Raw genomic sequence first — 27739 nt, forward strand, 5'->3', positions numbered from 1 at the left:
GAGGCAGCCTCCATACCCATAGCCTCCCATTGTAGAGAAATAATGCAAAGCGTGACTCGGAGAAAAATAACATTTGTCCAAAAAGTCAGATCTTTACACTATTTCTTGAGCCCAATCTTTTCTGTACTTAATATTGGCAGGACAAAGAGGGTTCCTTCTTGCAGCTTTACCATAGTAGCCCAACTCGTGAAGATACCCGAAACCAGCTTGTGTTGCAATGTCAGAGGCTTTGCATCAAGGATCATTTTCAACATTTTTCACAAGACGCAAGGTTCTTTCAGGGGGCCTGGGGCGATTTGAGTGAGAGTTTGTGCACTTTGTCCCCCCTTATGAATTGTACGCTCACTTAATAGTAGAAAGGGGTATTGAAGGATTTCCTACTATTTTGCGTTGACTAAAATCACCTTCATATTGATCCAGGATTCATCCTCGCATAAATTTAGATAGGTTTAATGCTCCTTTGGTTGGTGGAATTCTTCAATGTTGTTAGATGCAAATTTAAAGAGATACTCTAAGTTATTTCAGCACTATTCTTATCTGTAAATATATCAATCTTAGGAAAAATATCTATCTTAGTGTCTATTCTTTTCTGTCATGTTTTTGCATATATAATAATAAAATGATCTTTCCTGATCATCTGTATGTAGTTCTAATAGGAAAATACCCAAATACTTTCTAAATACCTTTCACACTAACCACTTGAAGCAATTCCTAAAGCTGGTTTCAATAAATTATGTGTACATTCCATTTATTCTGAAAAAAAAAAAAAAAAAAAAAAACGGTTCTCTAAAATACATAGCAAAAACTTTTACTCTCTATACATTAAGTCCCCTCCCTCCTCTTACATCACTGTATTCCTTCCTTTATAGGTATAATTATTTTTAGGCTGCTGTTTATTATTTCATCTTTTCATTAATACTAATTTAACATACTGGATTACATTTTAATTAAAAGAAATAAAACACATCCTCATTTTCCCTTACATTCAAAGCAGCATTCCAAATGTATTCAAAGAATAAGTGAATATCGAAATGCTTGATTTTCAGGAATTCTCCTTGTCCATTAAGAATTTTAACCATTCTTATGAATACTAAAATAATTACACAAACACAGCTAACTATACTCAAAATGATATCTTCCACTGTTACAATCAGCATAAGTAAATTCTTAAACATTTCGTATGTCTTACGTATTTATAAATCTCTATTTCTGTTCATTCCACTTTTTCTCAGAAATTACTGGGATGATCTGACTGAAATTTTGTATCAAACTTTTGTAGTGTAACAACTAAATATTATGACACCTGTTCGATGCACAGATTAGACACCACAATACAACATATTCTAAAATTGTGCATAAAGCACTTGTTCCAAGTCACAGGCTATAACTTTTGCCTATTTTTAATTGGGTTGAAAGTCGAGTTATATATGATTTATTAAGAAATTCAACTATTTTCTTTTAACTTACACAAAATAGGAAATATCTTTAAAGGTAATGTCTTAATAACTTATAAAAATTTAAGTCAACCAAACACTTTACCTCAGGACTAAATAGCCTCCATTCCAAAATATCAATTAATAGCTATTTCCTTTTGTTTAGTGTTGTTTCATGTTTTAGAAAAAAATGTAATTGACATTCATTTCTTCCCCACCCCCACCTCGTCGGAAAGACATTTCTTTTCTGCAGCAAATCTAATTTATAGACGGACGCCATTTTTATGTCAGCAACAAATTTCACTATTATTACAGAACAGTAATACTGATACATTCTTTCGTAATACTAAATAAGTGTTGTGAGAATAAAACTCAAAATGAATAAAAATTCAAACTACCGATTGTCATGAAAAAGAATTCTGAAACAAAATAGAAAACTGACATTTTCAGAGGTTTTTAAAATCTTATCTTTAAAAATGGAATAAACCTTTTCACATATCTAGCATATAAAATAAAGCTGATCGGATTTTCAACTTCATATTTAGAATATCAGTATTTGTTTTTTAAGGTTACTCCATGGGGGCAGAATTAGACACAAGGTTGATTTTTATTGTGGGGAAAATCCAAATCCCCAAATGGGGGCACTGTGGGTTGGAGTAATTGCCTCAGTATGAAAGAACTGACTGGAGACAGACTAGAATAAACCAAGTGATGCATCAGATCAGATACTACACTGTTTCTAGCCAAAAGGAGTAGCCTACATAACTAAAATGTTATATTTCTTTTCTCTATCTATATAAAATTTATTTCTCTATATAAAAGATATGTTTATACATTTGTATGTACACGATTTACTCCTAAACTAATTGGTTGATCATTATGAATTTTGGAACATAGCTGCTAGATACAAATGTTCCGAATCTGGTGTATACTTACTTTAGTTTGAAAAAATAAAAATGAATGGTGGAAGCCTTTCACAAAAATACAAATACCTCTGACTTTTTGTGAAATTTTAATAGTAGGTTAACAATTAGGTATCACTATACCTCTCATTTAAATTTATTTAGTGTTTTAAAATGTTTCTAGATGGAAATAATATGGGCCCAACCTCCTATTTTAAAATCAAAATATTAGGATACAATTTGATTCATAGTCATTAGACACCAATGAAGTCAAATTTGTTGAATTTCAGTATCTTCTTAAAACTCCTTAAGCTTAAGCCTTAAATTTTAGACATTTTCTACAATTGATATGTTGTGGATTTTTTTCAAAATTGAAATAAAGATTCTAGATATGGGGCTTAATAGCATAATACCTGACAAGGGGGGGGGGGCTTAAAAGCGATACAAAACTGAATGGAGCAAATAAAACTAACAATAATACCCACATATTTAATAAAAAAAATATGTTGTAATCATAAAAAAAGAAAAAAAAACATGCAATCGAACTGGAGGGATTGATTAAATAAAACGATGATCTGTAACTGACTTGTTTTGGTTATTTTCTACAATATCATCTTCCGACATTAAATTCGAAATAGAGATATAAGGTCAGTTTGGTATTCTGATCTAGTAAGCCATCATGTTCTTTCAGATATTCTAAGCGGACAAAAAGATGGACACAATTGTGTCCAGGATTTCTTTAAGTGTCATGAAATAGGAAATGCTGCATTACTAACAGCACAGAACCGCACAGTCAATTAATGGACAGTGGACTGCCGCATATATTCATCTATTTTTTTTTTTTTTTTTTTTTCCTATTTGCAATCCTGGCAAGCCCTACAAAAGAATTAGGTCCATGTTGACCAGCAGTAAGAAGAGCAGACAGATTGGATCCATTGCCTAGTCAAAGGCAATAATTAACTTAAGCCGTAGAAGCAGATTTTTTTTTGTTTTGTTTTTGTGTTTGGACTGGTCTAATAACTCTTACTGAGCGATCGTTAACTTCAGTTGGTCAGGTTGAGGGTAACTACTGCCTGGTCGGTCTTGGAATACCATTCTCCCAGGCAGTACCCCCCCCCACCCTTTGTGGAGGTAGCAATGAAGTTATTTTTCTCCTCCATCTTCCGTCATCTCCTTTAGGAAGGTGGAATTTATTTATATTACTGAAGCATCCTCACCGAGAAATGCTAATAATTCTGTTCTCAGCTATATTTACATTTACTTGAACTTCAAACTTAAAACAGATTTTATGTCACATTTTTGGCTATTGGCGGGAGGTCAAGTAAAGACAGCATTTTAACAATTAACTGTTAAATTAACTAGTGTACACCTTTCATCAAAACTAGCAGAAAAAAATTGCTTTGTCAATATTCAGACTATATCGAAATATTAAAATATTCATTATATATATATATATATATATATATATATATACTAGCAAGACCTGTGGAAATTCCACAGCAACACGTTTCATATGTAGTATATTGCTGCTAGGCATTCTGTGAGCATTCAGCATGAATGGAGGCCCAGCATGTAGCCTTTTTTTGTTAAAACTAAAAGTATTTATATAAGTAATCTGGTAACGTAGTGTCAAAATATATCTGGTTAGTACGGTTTGTCTCCAATAGGAGTTTGTGACATATTTCCATTGTATGGACAAGAACAAAAACTCCACGACATCATTATACCATCTTTAGACAGAACAGATACTACCCTTGGATCCTAACCAGAAGACTAAGAAGATATATTTTAGTTTCATGTATGACCTAAAAGAGACATCATTTCTCTTCTATTTTAATGTTTTTTTTACATTTTCAGTGATCAGGAAATCCTATTTATCGAAAAGGAGGATAGAAGGTGGTAACATACTATGAACATTAAATTAGTGTGTATATATATATATATATATATATATATATATATATATATATATATATTCTAAGCGGTTTATATATAGAGAGATACATTAAATTAGTATACAGATATGTTAATTTAATGTTCATAATATGCTATCACTTTCTAGCCTCCTTTTCAATAAATAGGATCTCCCAATCGAATAATTTATAATCTGGAAAGCGTGACACATACGTATGTTGAAGGTACTATGGTATTCATACAATAACAAATGATCATTTCTGATGACCTAAAGAAAAAAAAAAAGCACCTACTGTTTAATTTTACTATAAAATAGAGGATTTCTTTCTAACTTCATTTCTGACAATAGAATAAGTCTAGGGTGGTTGTCTGACTTGCTATTTGTTTGCTTGCTTTCCTTGATCACTTGAAATGATTTTGTCCATGGTGAGAGGAGTAGAAAAAGGCATATTCTACTCACTAACTTTTACATGATTGTATTGAAGTTTATATGCATACACACGACTTTTTGAGTCCATTAAAAACTGACAAAAGTTATAGCCCGTTCATTTAGAATGGGTGCTTTATGCTAAATTAAATAATGAATATGGTTAAATTTGTGTTCATTTTTGCATTAAATACTATTCCCTATTATTTCCTAACTGCTCATCAAATGGATGCCATAATACTTAGTCCCTTCCGCTTTATAAAGGTCCATACAAAATTTCAGCAAAATCAGCCCAGTAGTTTCTGTAAACGGACACACTAAGAGAAATATAACAGTCTTTATAATAGAATGGAGGATAAGTGTTCTCAACCAAATACCATATTTATTCTCCAGAATAAATTAATTTTTACATTTTTAAATGTATGTCAATTTTTTTTAGGAAAATCAAAATGCATTTAATTATGTAATAAATAAAAGTGTCTTTTGCAGCTTCATAAAATGTTAATGACCATCTAAAACTCCAGAGGAACTCTTATCCGAAAACATTGAATCAAATGAACAAAAAATTCATCCAAATGAACAAATATCTCATTTATTAATATTCACCTTAAGTTTCTTCCTACCTTAATGTTGTATCTCACCTTTTAAAATTTAATGCTTTATAGTACCTAACCAAGTGCTAAACTGACGATCTTAGCATTTCCTCTAGCCATGAAATGAATAGTTGATTAGATTATCAGTTAATAAAATGGTGCATACAAACTATTAGAGCTTTCACCATAGCATGGTGGAATGTACAAGTTACAGTGACAAGATTCATCTAACAAAGAGTTATTTTGTCACATTTTTTAAATTTTACATCTAAATAGGCCCGGACAACACCGGGTAGCACTGCTTGTAATCATTTGAAATATTTTTTTGAAAGGGAGACATTTTTTCTATGGAAAGTGTTCAACTGAGCTTCAATCTATGGTCCCCCCTCGCCAAACTTTCACAAGAAACACTAGACTAGCTGAAAACATTATCAATAATTTTCCCCACACTTTATCTGTACCTAAACCTAAACATAGATTTCATGATCAAAGCTTCTTTCTTAGAATTGCACGCCTGTGGAATTGTCTTCCGTTTTCCTGCTTTCCAGCTGTCTATAATATGGTTGTCTTCAAGTCCAACGTGAACAAGTTTCTGATGAGCCGTTCCACTTAAGTTAACAAATTTACCGAACTTCCATTACTATCGATTACTATATTGTCCTTTTGACTACTCTCCACTCCTTAACCCTTATCCTTGAGTGGCCTATCGGCCTTGATAAGTGGTGACGCCTATGTAAAAAAAAAAAACATTGTTTATATCAGCAAATTTTGCTATAACAATAAAATCTGCTAACTTTTCAATTTCAATCTTAAAAAATGTCACAAATCCACATCACTAGCTTAGCCTAACTAAAATAATCGAGGGGGGATGATCATGTTTAAATTGAAAAACATAAGAGTATCTCTACTTTATAACTATTTTTTTTTGTACAAACTTAAAAATGTGCAAACAAATTCAAATTAAAAAAGGCAATTGTTATATAATTGATGGCCCTATGTCAGAGATTACATCAGCTTGACAAGCATTACACTAAGTGCCGATCGAAATGATACAAAGTTTGGAAATAAACCAGTTCCTATAGAAACATGACAGATGTGTAAGGTTAGGTGAGGTCAAATAGGTCAGAGGAAAGTAAATTAAAGAGACATCAGTAGAGATGATGTATGAGGTCACAGATAGTCTATTGCACATAGCATGGAACAGGTCGCTGATAATGTAATAATCGAAAGGAAAACTTTGATAATCGCCAAGAGCGAAATGTTCCACTCCAAGATCAATATTTGCTGTGTCCACCTATTAAGAAAATACTAGTTTCATGTATGCGCCATTTCTCACAGAATAAACTCAAAATAAAAATAATGAATGATGGCAGGAAGAGAAATGGATAATAAATTAAAAAGAATTGTTAGAGAATGAAAACATTACATGATGCCAGGTAAGTACAATTAGTAGTTATAAAATAATGATTTCAATAGAAGCTCTTAAATTCTTTTACCTACTCACATTCTGCCAAATGATCGGTTATTATGGGAGAAGAAACTAATGAGGACAGCAGTTAAATGCGTACTTTCAATTGGGTAATGTTATGTTCTCCAAGGGACATACTAAGAAAAAGTTGTTGAAAAGAGCAAGGTTGTATTACGGTAATACTATGTCATCAATGCAGCTTCTGCTGCTAGACTACCTGAGTGTATTACAGTCAAAGTATGATGTACTTATAAGAAAGTCCATTGTGTATCTAAATGAAGTTGATTAATGGTTGTTTACATTATTCAAGTAATAATGATCACAAGGGGAGATAATTCATATGTTATTATTTACTCTTAAATATAAAAAGTTCTTTTCTCACCCATTTTTTTTTTTTTTACTCACATGTTTACTTCTCCCAAACCACCACCAACAACACGGCTACCTTGGCCTCCTACCAAGAGCCACCATCAACAATGGCCACCTTTCATGTTACAAATGTTAATATACATGTCGTCAAATGTCAAACAAGGTTGTCTTAATAACCTACATATGCACAGCTAACCATATCTGATAAAAAAAAATTGTTTAAATTATTGTAAGTTCTCATTCTATGTAGGGTAGGTGTGACTTTAAGAGTCACGATTGTGACATTTTCAGGATTTTCTCTTAAAGATAAACTACTAACTGTACTTCTCCAGCGTTGCCTTGGAGACACTGAAGTCATTAATTTTATTTCTTTAGTTTTTAAAACTTATACGGAGGAAAAAATTTTATACTTCTAAGGGAGACAACTATTTATATTTTTTATTTAAGAATGAGTTATTCCCTTTGCAGATTAAAAATTTTTTCAATAATAATGCAAAAATATTTCCCCGTTACCAGCTGTCCAGATAGACTAACGTTTTTTTAATAGCTTTTAAGAAAGTATGTCCTTATAGTGCCAATAACATAGTACAGCAATAAATTAAAGTTACCTAGTCAGAATAAAAGTTTTCTTCATCAGCTTAAATGCTATTTAGGCCTAACTTTCTAAATTCCAGAAGATAATATGTTAGATTGAATATTCATCATTATTTTCGATTTAATGTCTCTTTCACATGTTGGCATGTATTGGATGGCTTTTAGAAATTGATTTCCAAATTAACCTCTGTTTGACCAGGTCTTTATCTCCTAATTAAATCCTTATCATTTCCTCTCTGCCAACTGACCTTGTTACCCCAACTGTTCTACATCAACTGATTAAAGAACTTTCAATCATTCTGTGTGGCCAGATCAACAGTCTCCTATTTTGTATACATCATTCTATACTATCTGGAAATCATCAGATCTGAGACATTCGATAAAAAAAGAACAAAGAAAATAAAAAGTAAGATATGATGATGACACATGGCAAACATTTGATTTATTTACACATTGAAACTAAAAAATCTATTAACATCTGTCTCTAGTTTCCACTTCAACTGGATTTATCGATCTAAAAAAATATAAAGTTAGAAAAATGCTAACAAAACGTTGTATTATCTTTTTTTGTGATTCATAACAATAACCGTGACCAAAATCGCCAATTTTGTTTTTGTATTGTAAAAAAAAAAAAAAAAAAAAAAAAATGCATTTTTTTTTTAAATTCATACTAGCTTACAATGTAATATAGATATGCACCCACATGTACACAAAGATATATATATATATATATATATATATATATATATGGTGCTACTAGATCAGACTGTTTGAAGATATTAGCTTCCTGACCAGAAATGCACCAAACATTACAGGCGATCGGGGACTGTCTGAATTTCTATTCGCTTGACACTTCCCCCTTTAGAGGAAGCGAGTTCAACCTGTTTAGGGTGAATGCAATACAATAAAAACAATATACGCAAACATAAAGGGGCATTAGAATCTTAAAAAGATCTATTGATTGGAGTGTCTAAAATAGTAGATGAATATGACATTCAGTATCCATCTCCAGAAAAAAAAAAAAAAAAAAAATTGAAATACATATACACACAAACACATATACACATGCGAAATTATAACAGAAATAGAAGTATTTTTTAATAGAACCTACCTTGATAAAAATGTTCAATATTCTAGATAGAGTATTAAAATATGAATATTTAAATGATGAAGAATAAAAATTTACATCACCAAATATTCAAAAATAGGTAATATTTATATTTTTGGTATTTTTTACGACCTGCCCCAGCATAGTATAAACACCTCCAATCACACATGTTAAGAATGGTTTTCGGAATAAACACCACCACGCCAGCCTCCCCATGTTAAGAATGGCTTTCGAGGTTGGGGGGAGGGTATTCCGAAAGCTGTTCTTAACATGGGGAGGTTGGGGGTGTTTATAATATGCTGGGGCACGTCATAAAAATTTACCATATTTTTTCCTTAGTACATGGAGTTTCAAACAAATGTAAACTTTCCTCTTCAGGGGAGATAACTAGCAAAGTTACCCCAACTGTTCTACATCATGCCACATTATTAGTCAACATAAAATTGAACACTTTGAAATTGTTATTAGCAATGTTTACAAGATTGGGAATGAAGGTAAGATCCATAAATTTGTATATAATCCAAAGGTTTACTTCGTCTGAAGAGAAAAATCTAAAGTTTCAAAACTCCATGAAATAAAGGAAAGTCATATTCTGTGTTTAAATATTTGATGATTCAATAATTTTTTCATGCACACATATTTATATAAAGAGCGAAGATGGAGAATCAAGTAACATACAGTGAAAGCGGGTGAGAAATTACAAATTAGGGTTAATTAGAGCAATTAAAAAAAGGTGATTTGAAAAACATAACTCAATCCCAATACCACAAAATAGTTTTGCATATTCTGCATGATTAACATAGAAAAAAAAAGTCTTAGAGCAACAAACCTGGATTAATTCAGCTTTAGAATAATAAATCGATGGTACAATTTTAGATTATGGATGCAGATGCGCTATCATGCTGTATTTGCACTTACTGATGCAGATATAAACGATTATACACTCATTGGAAACCAAAATTGTATTTATCTGCTAATAAACCCACTCAGACGACAAACTTTATAAAAAGGTTGTTTTTTTTTGTTTTTTCCGAAAAGAACAGTCAGAGAAAACAGAAAGACGAGTCACTTTCGTACATGTGGGAAAGATATATATATAAATTATCCTACTACACCTAGTTATACCGTGTAGTTCCACCTCCATTGGAGATGGCCGCCTAGACATGTCTTTCTTACTTGAATTCCCACCAGCCAAGAGACAGAAAATCCCTGTCCAAAAGTCATATGATTTTGCCGTTGTCTGTCTGGAGGAGGGGAGGGGAGTCACCTCTGACCTTAAAGTTCATTCAAACTTATTTATTTTAACGGCTCTTATCATGTAACAAGGGACGTACACCTGTTAAATTTAGGAATTAAATTACAGAGTCTCTCTACTAAATGGCTAAACTTCACACATGAAATATAAAAAAAATATTCCAACTCAGACTTCTTATCTTAAAATCTTCCAATACTCAAACTGCCTAAATTCTTAATATATATGGCACAATCACATTGACAAACCTGTTCTCGCCAGATCACTGAAGTTAAGCAACATTGAGCCTGATCAGTACCAGATGGGTGACCATTTGGGAAGACGAGGTGCTGTATATACCACAAGGTAAAATACCAGGTTGAGAAACTGGCACGGTCTATCCTTCTCTCGAGGGTAGATGGGACTCTTAAACCGTGGTAGGCACTCCATCTAGTGATGGCGTCACGATAAAAAATACCCTTGATAGCCTTGGCGAAGCATCAAGTATTCAGCTACAAGATTAGAATTACACTACAAACTCGTGTAGTGAGTTCAATCTCGGCTACGGCCGTGCTGGATGGATGGGATGGAGATTCTTAAGAGATTAACAATCCAAGCATTCTTACGTGTTTGACTAACTCCTTTCTAAACCTCCAACTCTACAACCCTGGTAACTACTGCCCTACTGCTGTGCCAATATGCTATAAAAACAATCCCACAATAGACTTTTTAAAGAGATTTAGATAATTTTCAAGTGACTCTTAAGTATGTACAATAAATCGGCCATTGTGTTTGTGTTGCATATTAAGAGGAGTAGGAAGAGCAAGATGGCTTGACTGCATTTGTTTTGTAACTTTTAAAGTAAATCCTTGACGCCATAACCTAACTTCTTTTGCCGACGCGCACGTCGTTGTGAAAACAAAAGAACTCTTATGTCTCTTAATACAACAGGCAATAAATACACTTATTCATGGAGAGTAGAAAGTGGCTTTGTAACTCATTCCTCACCCTCTATTTTGTTTTTTTACTCCTCATATTCCATGAGCAATGGAAGAAGAATTGCGGTTTTCTGGGTCTGCTGTTATTTCGAGTGCTTGGTATGTGGAAATTTTCACTCATTACTTGTATCAATCAGCATTCAACGGTCCATCTATTCATCTTATTAACCTCTATGCTTGAATGTTTTTGTTTGTTTGTTTGTTTTTTCATCTTGATAAGTAGTGCCTTATTATAAAAATGTATGTATGTATATTAATCTCATCTTGAGCGTTATTTTCAGAACATTTTAGCCGATGTATCCTACAGCCTTCTTCAGGTGTATTGCGTTAGAGTTGGGAATCTGCACGGAATTTCGAACAGAATCCTTTATTTAATCCATAGGGGTAGTATGCTTACATTCCATCAACCATGACCGGGTAGAAGTCCTAATTAATTTGCAAATGTATTCTGAATATCATCCAATAACACTCAAGATGAAAACAGTAGTCTGAATAATCAAAGCACAAAATATGAATCCTCATCTAAAAAAATCAAGAAACATATCCATTGAATTTAATAACTAATGCTATAACAGATGATTGTTGTAAAGCTAACGAATATTTTGTATCTTAGCTTTTATGATCTTAGCATTCGTGTGTTCAGTTATATCCATTTCACACACAAGGTTGTATGTTGTTTATTGAGGATAACATGGGTGACGGAACATCTATCTATCTATCTATATATAAAAGCGAAAATGTATGTGTATATGTGAAGAAAAATGTGGGGAGGGGGGGGTTCACCTCAAATCCCGTCGAATTCGGCTCGGAAGTCCTGATCTTTGATCGACAATTTTCTTTCCTCCCCGGGCTTGTTGATCCCTCTGGGGGCGTTCTCCGTCACCGCGCACTCAGCTAGTCCGAACCTCACGTTGTCACATGTGATGGTAACACCTCCAAGGCGGCATATAACATCCATTCCAATGATGGCTTGGACGCCAGGCACCAGGCGATCAGTGACAATTGCATGGACCCTCATCCGACGTTCAGCAATATCAATAGTGACGGTCTTCCTCCCTCGACACTTCACTTGCGACCCATCGAATGCCACTACTTCACCCTTCCCTTTCCATCTTCCGACCAGGGTAGTGTGCACCATGGTAGTGGTGCAGCCAGTGTCAATCAGGGCCATAACTTCCCGTCCTTCCACCGCAATCTTCTGTTTGGGCATCTGCTGCGGGTGCGCCTCTATTCTCGAATCGGGGCAGCCGCTGGCACGTCGGCCTCCCCTCGCCAGTTTCCTGAACTTGTGCATTTTACCGCTAAATGGCCTCTTCGATTGCATTTGTAACACACTCTCCGTTGCAAGAACTTCCTGCAGTCTCTTCTCATGTGTGGTCCCCCGCATTCGAAAGATTCCTGCCCACATCCTGCTGTACCGTTGCTGTCGTTCCTCCAGGCTCCGTGGGCTGGGTGCACACCAAGATTTTTGCAGTTTTAAGCAGCTCACTCACATCCAGCGTCTCCACTCCCGGTACCTGCTGCAACCTTTTCGATATCTCTTCCGGGAACCCGGTAACAAAAGTCATCTTGACTACGTGACTCGTGGCATGTCCCCTGATGCCCGACAACTCAACCAATCTCCTTATCTCATTCGCGTAGACATCAACAGATTCACCAGTCCACCTCTTCTCTTTCAACTTATTAAAGGCCTCGAAAGGCCCCTCTGCAAAAGCTTCGATCAGTCGACCCTTACGTCACCCTGTTCCCGCTCGCTGAGCTCCAAATAGAGGGACAGTGCGTCCCCTTCTAGAAACAGTGGTATTACTGCGGCCACATCATCCAGCTTCTGAATCCTTGCTACAAGGTCCACTTTTTTAAGCCACGCCACCACATCACCGTCGCCATTAAAAGGCTTAATCATGTTGCTTAAGCCTGCGTTGGCCATCGCCGAAATAGCTTGAAGTAAAATGGGGGGGGGGGTTCACCTCAAATACACAAATGGAATGTTCAAGAAAGATTATCGCTACAGTCCTGTCTGTACTCTCGTTGCCTTCTCTCCTGGCTGATCGGGAATAATCTCCCAGCACCGAGAAATGAACATCGTTTTATAGTTTCCATCTTCACGCACACACAAGATTATGCGAGAACAGACAAAATAAAAATGCTGGCCGCCATGTTTGTTCTTCCTTTTCTTCGCCTGAACTCACTCACTGAGCACCCACGGTAAGACTTCTCTTTATTGCTTCTAACCACAGTATGTATGTTCGCTTTTCCTCAATGTCCACGAAAGGCTTCTTTCAGAGAAGCGCTTGCTCACTTCACAACTTTTTAAAACTTTTTATATCATCTATAAATTGTAATATCTACGGATTATCCACGGAGCTCGCCTCTCTATTTAATTTTATTGACTTTCAAACCTTAATTATTCCACATTTCCCGCATCGGCACGCGTTACATTCGCTTTTCGGTATAAAAAAAGCGAACCTCAACTCTAATCACAGGCCCAGAGCCAGTTTGGTCAATGTCGACTTCGTCATATCAGACTGTAGCTTTCATTTCGCTCCTCCTAATAAACAGGCAGTGGGTTTTTAAAAACAAACAAACCCATTTATTCAAAACTGTCCTGCACAAAATAACTGCTGAATACCTATTGCCGTCACGTCAATCAAAAGCGCACACCTGTTTTTTTTTAAAACACTTTACTATTTTCCAACTGCGCGTCGTCAACGCTTCGGGTTTTTTTCACATACCCCAAAAAACACCCGGGCAACGCCGGGCACCCATGTTAGTATGTTATAAATTGAATTTTTTTTTTTTTTTAAATTCTTAATGCTGCAATATTTTAAGTTATAAATTTATTATATTTTTTTACTAGAATATCTTGTCCTTTTCTTTTCCAGTTTCAACAACTAGTCCTTTACTTTTCCATGTTTAAGCTTAACCATATTATTTTTCATGCTTGCATTTTTCTATTATAATCCATGATTTTTCTAGACTTCCAGTAAATTTACTTGTTCTTTGTTTAATTTCAGTCTTATTTTCCCCCCATAGACATAACATATGTAATAACAATGTATTGCACTCATCTGCTTTCAATAAAATCCCCCCAATTTCATTCTGTTTGATTTGTTACTTTTCTTTTTGGGAGTGATGAATCGGTAGCAACAGTAGTCACTGAAGCTGCGTGGTTGCTATGGAAACCAGTCATAAAAAATGTTGGTCATCTCCTTACGGTTTTTTACGATTTTGAAAACCAGTAAATTAATAACTTTTGTTTTACTGATGAAAATTGAAAAAAAATTTTCACAATATAGCCAAGAAGGTGATCTATAAAGTGTAATAATTGTTTGAAATTTGGTTAAAAAATGAGTGAGCGGTGAAGTTTTAAAGCAGTTCTAAATGACTAAAACTGCCACTTAACAATAAATTCAAACGCTACTATGTTTGAATGATATATATATAATTAGCACGAAAAAGTAGAACAAATATTGTTTATCCAAGAGATTCATACAAATAAAGCCAATGTTCCAGTACATTAGTTAATCAATTTTTTTTAATTTTATTTTTTAGTTTATCAGTTTTTAGCAAGCTAATATCATTTCATACTTATATGTACTTATTGACGGAATATAGATTCAACTGCCAGGCATAAATAGCCACCCTCCTTATTGATCCACTTTTTAACAATGATCATCAGATCCACTATTCCAGGATACATTCTCAATAAACAATTACTAATTCTAATATCAGATTATCAGATTCATCAAACACTATTCATTAATGATAATTATAAGGTAGTTATAAACTGTTTAACAATTCCTATTTCGGTTACCTAAATTTTTTACTTCTGTACATATTACATTTTTCATAATTACTTTATAAAATAAAAATTTTAAATATCCTATTCCAGTTTCTTAAACTATAAAAGAATTTTACTAGTAAGAATAGTTTTCTTTCAGAAGTACATGTTTCATCGAACCAGATAATATTTTCATTTGTTTCAATAAAACAATTCCATTGATAACTTTAATTTAGTTTTCCTAAATTACATGCTCTGAGTAATAAACAAACCAATCATTTCTTTTCGCTTTCAATTATTTCATAAACAAAATATTTTTAATATTTTTAATATTTTATCTACAGTTAATGTTTTATGTGAATCACATATGATGATGCCTAAGATAATCATAGTTTATTTTTGGGGAGAGGGGGGATTCTCTCACCGAATCTGTTCTGGCTTTGACATGTTTCCAGCAGGCATTACTGGTTCACAGGTACTTAGTAATTTACAAAGAATATTTTTCAATATTTTTCTTTACTTGACATTCTTTTAGATATCTTCAGTCAATGCTGACAACTGATCCTACTAGTATTTAAATAAAATAAAAAGTGGGAGGATAGCAGATTTCAACCAAAAAGTAGAACTTTACACGTTGTGTAAGTCCACCTTTTTCCTGACAGTCCCTTAAAACTGATTGTTAACTAAAATGTTTTCTCATTAAGCTGTGCATCCATGTGGATAGTTCCAAGTCTGACATAAAAATGCAAAAAGATGTACCTAAAAGGTGGAGGTTGCATCAGCCAAAACATAATCACTTAGCTTATATATATATATATATATATATATATATATATATATATATATGTCACAAGAGGATAAGGGTTGGTAGTCCGAATGCATATTATTAATTTTAATCCATAAAAATAAAAAAATTCAGAAGCAATGAACTAAAAATAAAACAGATGTATTAGAGTGGTATTAATGGTTAAAACTCATTCTCAATCCTAGATTTACTAACAGAAAACATATTTAATCCTAGCATCAAATGAATCAGCAAAAAAAAAAACAAAAAACAAAAAAAAACTTAAGGTTTTACTGCGTTATTTTATTTTTGGTAAATTAGTTTTTGTTTTCATTATTGCAATCAAGAGGAGGATCAAAAATATATGAATAATCAAATCAAAATCAAAAATATATGAATAATCTTAGGCTATAATTTTACTTACTGTCATATTCTTTATCGTAAGAGAAATTGTACAAACTTTAATTTTTACTTTTATTTTTGTTAATTTTTAAACCCTTATTTTATTTTGAACTTCATACAACAAACAAATGAGATTATCGTAATTATGGGAGGTGACAGTGGCTAAATAGTTAATGACACTGACAACGTAGGTGTACCGAATTCCAATCTAGAAACGCTTTCACTTAGGGTGTAGTAATGTTCAGATGGTTTTTCTTTGAAGTACCCAATGTATTTCTAGAAGGAATTTTAACTTGAAAGTTATTGAGAAAACCAATAGCAACAATAGAATCATCCGATTCATAAATTAATTAATAAATTTTATGGGTGAAAAATTAGAGTAGATTAGAATATATTAAGCAACCAGTCTGGAAGAAGGAAAACAGATTCAGAACGAATTGATAAATTAATATATGCATAGTCTTTGAACTTCAAAAGTATTACATCCACACATCAAATACATGCAAAATATAGTTGCTTACAATTTTATACAAATACGCTATTACCTACTTGAATAAGTTTTTTTTTCTTTTTACTTCCTTTTAAAGGATGATATAATTTGAGATGGGGATGATATTATTGAGGCAATAGTTTTCCTTTTTAACGTTATTTAAAAACTAAGGCTAACATTATGTTAAAACTATTTATCCAGTGAAATCGTGACATTAACAATTAAGAAGTCATTAACAAATATTTAGTGCAGCGTAGGGTTCAGGGGTGAGAACAGAACTCCTTTGGATTTCTTAATTTTTTCAGACAAATCCAGGACACAGGTCTGGCTAGTTTTTTCTATATAATACAGTAATGTCGATTTTCCTGTCTACTTGAAGGCACAGTAGCTCTTTAAATGCATGCACTATATAGAACTTTAATATGGTGACTTATAACTGATGCTTGCTTTTGGAAGTAAAAAGTTTGCTTCAATCGATTGCAAAATTTACTACATTAATTCTAGCATACCTGACTCTCACAAAATAATTATGCATAGAGGAAGGCTGAGTAACTTTTGCTCACATTAAAAAATCTATCACCAACAACAACTTTGGAACTCATTTCATTGCTAATGCTACCATGACTACAATCCTATTACAGAATAATTGAATATGACTGTTGAACACTATAACAATAATTGAAATTAAAACTAGAAATGTTAAATAATAAAATCATAGCATAGGATATAATGTGCTAGACTTCTAATCCAAAGGTCCCGAGTTTGACTCCCACAAGGTATGACTTTCATTCTTTCTCTTACCAAACCATGGTAATTTTACTGTGAAGTCAGTCTGCATATCAGTTTTCTATAAAGAAATATATTTGGAAACATGAAAGTTAGCGAAAATTTTACATTCCTTTTTAAGATAATGAAAAGTTATTTAAAATTTCAGCAACTGCTGAATAATCAAGTCTGTTGTAGTCTATACGGATTTCTCCTTTACTGATTGACAAGAGAAAACATTAAATATAACATCAGAACAGTCGGCCAATATTTAAAGAGGACATAAAAATAAACACTAGTTTTTATATATTCTTTTTAATATTCAAGGCAGACGATTTCCTTTAATTTAGATGGTTACATATTTGCCAAATGTTCACACAAATATTAGCTTCATGATTATTAGGCCACGTTCATTCTTTGTATCGTTTGGTGCAATGGTTTTATTTTTTTAATAAACCATAACATAAAACAATCACTTAAGTTTACTTTGATTTAACAAATCCTACTTTAATCACATAATTTACTGACAATGGCATGGGTTCTTTTGCATTTGCTTTAATCATACTTTTCTTTTAAATACATTATTTTATATTTTCTCAAGGTTAATGGATAAATGGTATTTTATAATGAAATCAGTTCTTGCAGTCTTTTTCAAAAATTATACTCCGATGCTTATATTCTTTTAATCAAATTATTTTATTTTCTCTCTGGACAACAGGTCTTGCTGCAGATCCCTACGTGTCTTGACAATCACTGATCACAACGCCATTTGTTGTAGTTTTCTATTTATTTTTATCTCTCGTTCTGGCAGTGTTATCTGCCTCGAATATTGGCTTACAAGTATAAAAATAAATTAGAATAATGCAAACTCACAAGAGAAGACAACTTTGTACATTGTGTATAAATCTGTTGAGCTCTGAGTGTGGATGATATGGAACCTCCCCTCCCCCAAACTGTTTGTTGAGATATCTGTCAGTTGGATTATCAATTCATCTCATCTGCTAAAGATCTATCAGTTTTCGCCCAAAGTCCAATCTCTCTCTCTCTCTCTGGGACTCCAAACCCCTCACCATTATGAACTGTCCCAAACTAAAACTATCCATAATCTGACTCCTTAATTTATGGAATTGAAATTGGACATCATCTGGTCTTTTGTCTAAGAGTAATCGGCAAAAATGACATGCTCTCTTGGCCACTCCTAGTTGACTATTCCACAAATGACCACCAACCGTGACAAGTCTTCCTGTTTGGAGAGTTCAAAAGACCTCAGTGCCTCCCTCCACCCCCTTTTTTTTTTTTTTTCTTATCTTACTTCATATACTTTTGCTCAGCTAATGAATCATTTCCTACTATTGTCAGGGGGTGGGTCTTGGGTCCGGGGATTGGGGCTTACTATTGCGCAACTAGTTGTGATTAAAAGAATAAGAGAATCATGGTGTTCATCTTACAAGCTGCTGCAAATGCATTCCTCGTCTGCTCATTTGTGGTGTGGCTAATATTGGCTGCCATTATTTGGTTTTCAAAAATACATTCGTTTTAAGCTGCACATGAATTTAACAACCAAGAAAGGGATTCGGTTATTTATATCCCTTCATCTCGTAACTAGGGTAACATAAATTAATCTTTCAAATCTTGATAAATCTATGAGCAAAGAAACATAAAATCTTTTGATCAAACAAATTTTTTAAATTTTTTTATAGATTTTGCCAATAAAAAATACAACAGATGGAAACAAAAACAAAACAAAAACATGGTGTAGGAGGTGTCTATCATAACGGTCATCTCCCATGTATGTCATAATATGAAAGAGAGAACTCCAAAGCGAGATAAAGACATCCAAGGATGATTTTCTGAAAATATCAAAAATGTCTCATTTACACAAACTGATACAAGTATGATAATTTATAAAAAAAAAAAAAAAAAGCAATTACATCTTTCAATTTTAGGAAGGAAATAGAGCGATTGCTAGTGAATCAATTTGTCTATAAAATTAGCATGGAATTATTCCCTTTATCTGAATAAGGTATCTACCTAGCCTTAATTTTATTATATCAAAATACAGGACTATATCATCTAACTACAATATGTCACAACCACTTATTTGTTCTATTTTGATTTAATTAAAAATTTCATGAACTGTGATGTACCAATTAAAAATTCCTCTTGCATAACTAAGAAAAAAAACAAAACAAAAAAACAGTCTGTTCACTTCATTCTTATGGATATTATAAAATATAATAACTAATTATTTTGCTATCTAATTTCCATACATGTTTATGGTGTGTATAAACATATGTAAATAACCTGCAAAGAATTACCTTTTTCTCTAAATGCTCAGATATTTAGAAATATTGTAGTGGTTGAATCAACATAGAATAAAAAGGAAAATTTATAGTCTTCCACACCCTTGAGAAAAACATGGCGTTAACCCAAAAGGAGTGATGGTTCTTGTGTACTCTTGCTTCAAGTCCTGAACACCATAGCATTTTTATTCCTAATTTTTTTTTTTTTTTTTTTTTTTTAATTTCTATAATTTTCCAGTTATGAATAAAGTGAAAAGTAATAATTCCAGCGTGAGCAGAGACAATATTATCGCATTGCGTTTTTATCTAAATGAAAGTAGTTTAGCTAATGGAGTTTCAGAAATTATATTCTCCCAGCGTTTAACAGACTTCGTGAGATCATTTTCACATTTACTTTTTTAAATTCTCTTTTCACATTTGCTTTTTTTATGATGATTTGACAAAGACTAGAACTTTTATTATACATATGGAATTTATATTCTTTTGTGTTGAAATCAAAAATTTTTAGGAAAAAAAAAAAGAAAAAAAAGAACAGGTATAATTCAGCAGAAACATTAACAATATTAGTTTAATGAAAAAAAAATGCTACCAAACTACACTTATTTCATTCACTTTCTATTTTTCTAAAGTTACTTTATCAAGGCTAAAGCTCAATAATTGTTAGCATATAACAGAGCATATAGAAAAAAAAAATTGGGCTTCATTTTAGTGACCAAGATTGTATTAATTTTACTGATTATTTTTTCAAAACATTTTTACAGATTTTTTGGTTTCTGAGGTGTTCGTAGATGCAAGATCCGGGATTAGCATTCTACTGCCGGATGTTTTTATGTGAACAAAATGGTTCATAAAAATGTACTTGTGGTTTTGAAAAGATCAGTAAAATTAATAAAATTTGGATCACTGAAATGCCTACTAGTGTCTACTTTCTAACCATTTTTTAAGGACACATGAGTGAATAAAATACTTGGTAAAATTAAGTTGTAAAAGTTGCACTCTTCTTGAGGTTTAATCCTCAGTGCAGGTGGCTCTTAAAAATATAATTGGGAATTACTTAGGATTTCTACTCAATCATGGCTGATGGAACAAAAACATGCTAGTCCATGGATTAAATCAAGGGTTCCATTCAAAATTCTCTGTAGATTTCCAAATTCAGAGTTCGACAAGATACACCTGAAGAAGGTTGGAGGTTACATCGACCAAAACATTGTGAAAATAACACTCAAAATGAGAACAGTAGTCTGAAGAATGCAAATACAAATCATAGGAATATTTGTTGTTTTTTTTTTTTTAATTCCAAATTAATCGATTTCAACAAATTAAATTAATGCGTTTGTTCAGACTCAGATCCCAAAGCCTTGGGTTTGAAATCTTGGATTAGTGTCAGCCGAGATGTTTAGATTAACATCCGTTTTTTGTTTTTTCTAAATGGATTACAAAAATCAAGGGATCCTTGACAAACAGCTCTTGGCCTCCTTGAAAGAGGACAAAATTAATTAAAAATTAGACAGCAAGCTCCTCAGCTGCAAATTTTTAATGCATCAGATTATTTCTGAAGATTATATATATATATATATATATATATATATATATATATATATATATATATATATATATATATATATACAAGACTAACAGTATAGTTACATTCCAAGATCCAAATTTTTTTTTTTTCATGCAAAACAACTTCAGCATGTTAAAATTTCAGTACATTTTTTTTTACAGATTTGTTTCTTTATGTGGAAACAAATGGTTTTTACATCAATACCGTCGCTTTTCATATATATACTCCCCAGAAAATTTTAAAATTCTTTGCTTAGGAAAAATGCATGACAATATAATGTTGCAAGAAGAAAAAAAAGTTCATAAAAGATTAATGATGGTACACAAAGAGCGAAATATAATTGAAAAACATTTTACTATTGCTTGAAAGTTTCAATTAACAAACATGACATGCGAAAATTCTATGATGAAATAAATTAAGTTGTAATGAAATTTGGCCATTTTTTTTTTTTTTTTTTTTACACTCAAAAATACAATTCAACAAATAAAACTAATAAAAAGTTTAACAATATGTAAGCATTATTGCTACAAATGAACAAGTATTCATATCCCAACCAAAACTTAAAAACCTTAGTCTGAAGGGGTTATTGGAAACCGAATTTATTGACGGAAAAAAAGGGGGGGGTAATGATAGAGCTTATACAAATAAATGTACCTTTCAAAAGCTATAAATAAATATTCTATTGTAGTTTCTGCTGTGGCTCACACTGTGTTAAAGGGAATTTTCAGCTATTTTTAAGCAAAGCAGATAACGTGCTTTCAAAACAACTTTTCAATTTATAAACAAAGAAAATGAGAGGGGTTGAAATTTACAGCTTCAGGGGTGAGAGAAAGAAACAAAAAAGTAGGTTAAAATGAGTTGGGAGGGAGAGAACTTTATGTCAAACAATAACACAGGTATTTTAAATACCATATTTATGTTTTGCACCCGCGTAGAAAGCGAGAGAAAGGGAGGTGGGGGGGGGGGGCGAACAGTCAACAACAACACTATTCATTGCTAAACATGGTATTAAGTTTGCATTTTATTTGAGAATATCATGTAAGAAACACCGTTTGAGATTTTAACTAATGTACGAGGTTCCAATTTACTACATTTAAAGTAATATAAAATAAGATCACTCTATAGGATTTTTTTTTCTTTTTTTTTTACAAAGGAGTCACCACTTATCAAGGCCCGGAGGCCACTCGAGGATAGGAGTCAATGGGTATACATTAGTCAATGGGATTATAGTGTAGTAATCATAAGTAGTGGAAATTTTGTAAATTGGATTACTTAGGGGAACCGTTCATCAAGAATTTGTTTACATTGGACTTGAAGACAATCAGATTGTAGTCAGCTGGAAAGCAGGTAATCGGAAGAGAGTTCCACAGGCGTGCAGTTCTAAGAAAGATACTTTTTTTTCATGGAATCTACATTTAGGTTTAGGCACAGATAAAGAGTGTGGGAAATTGATAGTGATTCTGGCTAGACGGGCGTTTTTCATGGAAGTTTGACGAGGGGGGACCATAGATTGAAGCTCAGACGAGTGCTTGCCATAAAAATCACGATAAAGCAGAGAGGCTCACAACGTCTCTTCTGTGGGAAAGAGGTTGCAGGGAAGACAAAACGGCATCCCCCACTAAGCTACAAAGTCTATTTTGAACTCTGTCAAGGCAGGATAAGCTGCTTCTAGTAGCTCCTGCACAGATGTGACAACAGTACTCCATCGTTGGTTGGTAGAGTCCTATTTGTAAGGGTGGGAATCGGTGTTCACCGATTTATAATCGGGAGCTAATAATTTTTAGGACCGAGGTCGCAGATGCTGAAATTTCTTGAAGTCGAAAGTAGGAGGGTATCCGTGGACCGTTAAAAGTAAATTAAGCAAGATCGCCGAATACTAGAAGGTCTTCACCAAGGAACATCCTAACATAAATAAAAATAAAATAGAAATAACTCCGGAAAATAACGACACTTGACAAAAAACTCAAAATCACTGTATTAACGTGAAATAAACAAGATTTATTTGCATGTTAAGAATATTAGTTTAAATTATTCCAACATAAGTGCTTTCTTGTGTGAAGGGTTCATAATGTAGGATTAGCAAAGTGAGGATTTCGTGAGAATAGCACGAGGTTTAAAATTACCGATTCTTATGGTCAGAGTGTCACGCCTGGCTTGGAATTAATGTGATTATTTTCTGAGAAAAACACTTCATAATCATGAAATTGAAAGTGTGCGTTTGTGTTCATCACATAAGAACAGTAGTTCGAAATAAAATTGTTTAAAAGGAAAATGTAAATTCTCATTGAATGTGGTAACTTTCAATAGGTGTTGAAGAGAAAACTCGTTTGATTTTTCTCTGTAGCATGCGTAAAGTCCATGATGACAGTTTATTCGACACGTGTCGGACTGGAGAAATCTGAAGGAAAACTAATTTGATTTTCCACAGCAAATCTTTATATAGAGATGTTCTCGAATGTTCCGGTCCGTTTGCTGTATCTTTACGCAAGGAAACATGACATTTTTCTTTGTTTTATGTGTGCAGGTGGTCGCATCACAATGCTGTGTCCTTGCGCATTCTTCATATGTGTGGGCGTTGAAAACGATGATTGCTATGAAAATGTTCCTGCCGGGATTAGTATACTTTGGACAAACAAACAACATCAGACCCACAGATATTTAGAAGTATACCATAGTAGATTCTGAATTTTTCAGATGAGGATTGATAATTTCGACCATTCGAATTATTCAGACTATTGTTCACATCTCTAGTTATTTTCACAATGCTTTGGCTGATGTAACTTTCAATCTTCAAACTTGCAAGAATTCGTGGCATAGCGGATAATGTACTAGGTAAAATTCAGTTCTCAATGAAACTCTTCTGAAGGTCGAGGGTTTAATTTTCAGTGGTAGCAATATGAAAAAATACAATTGCGAATTACTTAGGACTTATACTCGATTATGACTGAAGCAACAAGAGTCTGCTATCACTGTGAATTAAATAAAGGGTTCCCTTCAAAACTTCATGCAGATTCGACAGAAAAATTCCGAGTTTGACAGAATATATCTGAAAAAGATCGAAGGCTATATTGGCCACAATGTTATGCTAATAACATTCAAGATGAGAAAAATAGTCCAATTAATCCAAATTATTAAACCTCATCTCAAAAATTCAGACACGACTCTAGTATACTGCTAAAACTGTGGATCTTGCTTGCTTGCTTGAACTTCCCCGTGCTGAGTGGATGACGTCATAGTTTTGTAACATTCATAAAAACGGGTAAGGATGACCGTCTTCAGTAGATAATGTAAGAATTTTAGAAAATGGTAAATGGCGTCAAGCAAACCAAATGAAGAGGAAGAGGTCGGGCATTTTTAACAAGAGTAAAAAAAAACTAAACAAATGTTACCAAAGGCAAGATAAGTTCCTCTTTGTACCTATGTGGAAAAGTTTTGTGTCTAAACTTATTTTAAAACTTCTAAGTTTAATACACAACCAGTGTCAATTCTAAGTTAAAACGAGAAAAAAAAAATGGCCGACATTAGATGCTTACTTTGGGTCTTTATAATCGCTCCAAATCGAAAATTAAACAAAAATTGTAATAAAAATATACAATTCGGTTCAGCATTAACTTTGATGCCGAGTTATCAGCTGTAATTCTGCTTAATTTTCAATTTTTTTAGCCATTTTATTGTCTCATTCTTACTCAAGAGTTGATACTACTTTACAAAATTAACAAACGCTTTAAATAAGTTAAGACACAAAAGCACGTATCGATGTAGAAGAGCAACTTATCTTGCCTTTGTTAACATTTACTTGCATTTTTTTTTTTTCCATTTCTTGTTCCATTGGTTCTTGTTAAAAATGCCCAAGAGACTTTAAGAAATCTTATCTAAATTTCTTCACTATGTCAAAGTTATTTTATTTCTTTATTTTACAGTGTCTCTCCGTTCCATTGACAGACCACAAAATGGAAATAGCAAAAGCAGTGTCCTATTTACATTAAAGTTAAATCGCAATTTCAATTATAAGGAAAATATGACCAATCTGAAAATTTGATGCTTGATCGACACTATTTGATAAAACTTCAATTCAATAATAAAAATATTAGTGGAGGGGTGGGGCCATGATGCCGTACACGCTCAAACTTATTACATTTAAATAATTGTCTATTTTTGAAACGTTTTTTTAAGCCACTCGGAGATGGATGGATTTTCAGTTAAATTTAGAACATTATGAATCTATATATTCAAATTATATTTGAATAGTCATCACATGGCAATTTGAATGAAAGAAAACTGCTCATGTAGCTTACACATCGTGCTGAAATAACATTTAGAAAGCCGTTTTTAACATGAAAAGGAAGGTGAGCGGTTAACTATTCTATACTTTCACCTAACAATTTAATAAGCAAAAGATACGTTCGCCCATTGCCGGCTTTTGCAATTTCATTGGCGAAGCATTTAAGCATCTTTTGCCAGTTTATGTAACCTGCCTAGAATATGCCAACCATGACACGGTCGCTATTCTGCATAAGTACAAAAATATAATAAACGCAGTGTTCAACTGCTAATTACTAATCTCCATATATAATAAAATGACTGCAGAAATGCACCTCTGGACAAAAGTATCGTAGGTTTGCAACAACAGATGCCACATACAAATTCAATTCACCTACCCTGACAGCCACTATCTTATGTAACTTTCGAACACCACACCACATTCAATCGTGATAAAATACTACATTGCATCCTAGGAGAAACACCATCACAATCGCAACATCTTTAGAGGAAGAGGTTCCTATTTTTCCCCCTAATATTTAGTCCTACCATCGCAACCAGTCAACACCGGGAGGAAGTCTACACATTCCACAGATTCTACGCTTACACCACCCATAACTGGATCATACATACCATTATCTTTCCCATAGTAGAATAAAAAAAAAATGAAGTTCTCCTTGTGAAAGTCTGTTGCCTTTGACTGGTTGCCTGTTATTTCTCTTATTCCGAACATTACAAGATGGTGCTGCTATGACAAATATTGGTGCAGTTTAAATCCCGTTTTTCCATGAGTCTCTCTCAGCAACGCTCAGCAAACGATGAAAACCGTCTGATTATACCAAGCGAACAGAAGTCAATTAAAAAGAACGAACAAAAAAGAAAGAAAATAAAACATACTACCTACCGTAATAAATTCACAAATTTTACTGCTTTTATTTATTTATTTTTTTTATTGGCAACATTTTTTTTTTTTTTTTGTTATAAAACTTTTGTTTCTTTGAATTAGTGAACAGATATATTTTTTGTTTTGTTTGTGTATGGAAAGTTATTTCGGTATTTTTTTACGATGTAAACCAGTGTCGTTTAATCCCTACGAAATAAAAAAAAAATTAAAAAAATGAAAATCTACTTTTGTCTAATACGTTTAAACGGTCTTTAAAAAAGATATTTTCTTACGATTTAACCCAGCGTAGTATAAAACACCTAACCTCTCCATGTTAAGAACAGCTTTCGGAATAAACACTGCCAACCTTTCGATGTTAGGGTTGCTTATTTCGAAAGCTGTTCTTAACATGGGGAGGTTGGGGGTGTTTATACTACGCTGAATTAGGTCGTAAAACACCTCTTTCCTTTCTTCTTACAATTTTTGCCCGTCTGCTCGCTCACGTTTCTTTTTGTTCTCTCAGTATAATCCAGCAGTTTTTACCGTTCGCTGGGCATTGCCAAGCGAGACGAACAGAAAAATGGTATTTAAACTGCAGAAGTACCCAAATATTGATTCGCACAGCATCAATTTTAGTTAATGGACATTTAATTTTCAACATATAAACAACAGCGAACAAAACGTCCACCCCTTTTAAGTAACGAATAAGTCTTTGTGGTCGTCACCGTCAAGATGTAAACAACATACGGGATAGTGTTTTGCCACTATTGCATACTTTCACTTAAATTAATAACAGATGATGTAAAGCTTAAATTTAACTGGAATGCACTTTTTAAAGATTATTGCGGTAAAATACTTGCATGGTAGATTCTAAGAATACATTCTGACATAAAAAAAAAAAAAAAAAAACACTACACGAGGTAAAAAAAAAAAAAAAAAAAAAAAATTTAATATTGGTAACCTTAAAATTATCCTTATGTTTCAGAAATACTGGCAACTTATTTTAACGATTTAGCATGTTAACATACATGCATAATATATATATATATATATATATATACATATACATATACTAGCGAGGGGTACCCGGCGTTGCCCGGGTGTTTGGAGGTGTGTGTGGAAACTCCAGGGGTGGGAGGGTTAAAAAAAAAATTTTGGGTAGGTAAGTATGAGGATCGAACCCGAACCGTTGAGGCAAAGTTGTAAATTAAAGTGTAAAAAAAAAAAAAACAAAATGTGCAACGTTAACCATTGCCCCACCTCAAGATGCTAACGGAAACACGTTTGAATTTATTTAATTACTTGGATTTGGCAGGTGCCCGTTTTAATGAGTTAATGAGGTCAAGTTTGACTGCGGGATAGTATTTCATTTACTGCGGATTTTTATTTTTCCCCAAGATGTTATAGGAAAAAGACTAACCCACATGCGGCGAGTGATAAATGTTTAATATTTATCTTCCCGAAATCGAG

At 33.2% G+C, this 27739-nt stretch overlaps 2 protein-coding genes across 3 annotated transcripts in view; one reads left to right on the plus strand and one right to left on the minus strand.

Moving 5' to 3' along the window:
* The window catches only part of LOC145254854 (protein crumbs-like), a 402139-nt gene that overhangs the window by 350778 nt on the left and 23622 nt on the right, over positions 1-27739 (minus strand). The gene's annotated exons all lie outside the window — the stretch shown is intronic.
* The window catches only part of LOC145254855 (dynein regulatory complex protein 1-like), a 164491-nt gene continuing 146047 nt past the window's right edge, over positions 9296-27739 (plus strand). For both annotated transcript variants that reach the window (XM_080113707.1, XM_080113709.1), the window contains exon 1: positions 9296-11136. The gene's annotated coding sequence lies outside the window, so the exon portion shown is untranslated. The remainder of the gene's footprint in view (positions 11137-27739) is intronic.

The sequence above is a fragment of the Euprymna scolopes genome, chromosome 30 (genome assembly GCF_053919585.1).
Source record: "Euprymna scolopes isolate OS-2025 chromosome 30, ASM5391958v1, whole genome shotgun sequence".
NCBI lineage: Eukaryota > Metazoa > Mollusca > Cephalopoda > Sepiida > Sepiolidae > Euprymna > Euprymna scolopes.